The following is a 2,605-nucleotide window of genomic DNA, read 5'->3' on the forward strand; positions in this document are numbered from 1 at the left end:
TGTGCGTGCTTTTTGTCTTTTTCTCCCGAAGATGTATACTGATTTTTACTTTTTCCTTTCTCTAAAGGATAACACAACTTATGTTCACAATAAAAATTTTACACAGAAACAACCCTGTCTCCTCCTCTCCCCGAATGTAACACTTCGGCATGTTTTCTCCTTTCAGTCCTTCTTTGTACATGTATAAACATATATGCACAAATACAAATGCCATCTTTTACAAACATAAATAGGACCATCCTAGTTGCCATTTTTCACTGTTGTAAACAGTGATGCAGTAAACATCATTGTGCCAAGTGGCAAGTGTTTGTGGATGGATTGACTATTTACTGAGTAACTGAGTATTTCCTATATACTGGCCATTGTGGTGAGCTTTTCACATGGAGTCTCTTATTTAATCCTCACAACAACCTGTTGAGAAGGTGTTTCCATTTTGTAAATGAGGAAACTGGGGCTCATAGAACTGGCAAGTAGCAAAGCTGGAATTTGGACCCAGGTGCTTTCACTGACGTGCTCTTATGTACCACTCTCTTGTTCATGTTTAACAGTTACAGTATGTATTTGTGAATCTTTCTGAAGATACTAATAGAGTTATATTCATTGATTTGTTCGTTCATCTATTTCCTAGTCCCTGAATGATCTCTTTCCTCTAGAGTTGGATTTTTTGCTTATCTCAGTCTTTCATGTTTCAGGCTTTTTTTTTTTTTTTCAAATCTAGCAATTGTTGGTTGTTAGTTTTAGTTGAAAATGCGGCTGTAGGGAGGTTGAGTGGTAGCTCTGTGGTATGGGCGAGGTTTGGCTTCTCTAAAGATGAGTAGGTGAAGCTGGCTGTTAATGATGGGGATTTTCTAACGCTAGAATGAAGAGATTGTCAGTCTTGGTGACTGGTTTCTGTAATGACTATTCTCGTTCTCCCCAGACTGTCCTTTTATTTTATGAGAGCCCTCCAGTATTTTACCTGTGGGCAAATATCTGGATTCAGGCCCTTCTGTATTGGGAGGCAGGGGGTATGGGGTAGAGATCAACTGGTTTGTATATAGACCTTTAGTTGATCCCATTCTCTTCAGCCCCTCTTCTGTCTTCTGCCTTCCACCATCTTTGAGCTTCTCCAGGCCAGCTGGGCAGGTCAGCTCTCTTCTGCTGGACCCCCGCATGTATTCTAGGTGGTGACATCCTCTGCTGTTGCATTGGTCACTTCACTGTCCATCTTTTAGCAACTGGGCGAAATTTCTTATCTGCTGCTGCTTTCCTCTCCCATCCCCTTTGTTGTTGGGTGGATTTATACTTTGAAATTTTTTTTCTTTTAAAAAATTGTGAAATATTTTGAGCTTACAAAAAATAATTTAACAAACCCTTGTTTGGATGGACATTTTTCATGCTTTTTGGGCACCTAGCCCTGCTTGAACATCCACTGTTTGTTGACTTCCCCCTTTATGTGTCTTACCAAGTGGAGAGTGAAACTTAATTTCCAAACCTTCCTTGCAGTCAGCGCCCAGACAGGCATCCTAGGCTCACTAGTTAGACACACCTGTGTGAAATTTGAAAGCGCTGCTGTGAAGACCATGGCACATGGGATCCAGTTTGTCGAGGGGGACAGTGACATGTGGCTTTTAAGGCAGCAGCAGCAGAGGGTCCCATGTCGTGGTACAAGGTGTGGGGCTGTGCTCAGTGGTTTTCTCCCTGCAGCTGCTCTGTGCTGTAATAATGGGCATTTCTTTGAGTCCTGTAACCTGATCTCAGCCTTGTGAGCCGTTTGTTTTTTGCTTAAACTAGTAGAGCAGATCTTGTTTGCAACCAAGAATGTTGACCTATAGCCACTATCCAAATTAACCACTGTTAACCTTTTACCTTTCGTTTTTTTTTTTCTTTTTTTTAAGTTTTTAATTTTTATTTATTTATTTATGGCTGTGTTGGGTCTTCGTTTCTGTGCAAGGGCTTTCTCTAGTTGTGGTAAGTGGGGGCCACTCTTCATCACGGTGCGCAGGCCTCTCACTATCGCGGCCTCTCTTCTTGTGGAGCACAGGCTCCAGACGCGCAGGCTCAGTAATTGTGGCTCACGGGCCTAGTTGCTCCGCGGCATGTGGGATCTTCCCAGACCAGGGCTCGAACTGGTGTCCCCTGCATTGGCAGGCAGATTCTCAACCACTGCGCCACCAGGGAAGCCCTCCTTTCGTTTTTAAATAAAGAAAAAGCTGCCTATCCATTGAAAGTTTTCCTCATGTCATTTCCAAGAAGAACTACTGTCCTTTTTTTGTGCATATCCTTACCATTCATGATTTGCAATGTCTATTATTCTCTGTGTTTTATACTAAACATTGGTTTCATGATATGCATATCCTTTTGAAATTTGCTTCCGTTGCTCAGTATTGTGTGTTCACATTTAACATGTTGATACATGTAGAGCTAGTATAAGTGCTGAGCTGGTTAATACCTGAAGGAGTATATAGTATCCCATTTGTATGATTAATCCCACAGTTAGTTCATTCTCTTATTGACCATTGAGGATGGTCTTGACTTTTTAGTATTATAAACAGTACTGCAGAAAATACTCTTGTTTATGTTTCTTTGTGTACACATTTGACAGTATCTCTAGGGTACATACCTA

This window comes from Balaenoptera borealis, assembly GCF_965194805.1.
Source record: "Balaenoptera borealis genome assembly, chromosome: 5".
Lineage (NCBI taxonomy): Eukaryota > Metazoa > Chordata > Mammalia > Artiodactyla > Balaenopteridae > Balaenoptera > Balaenoptera borealis.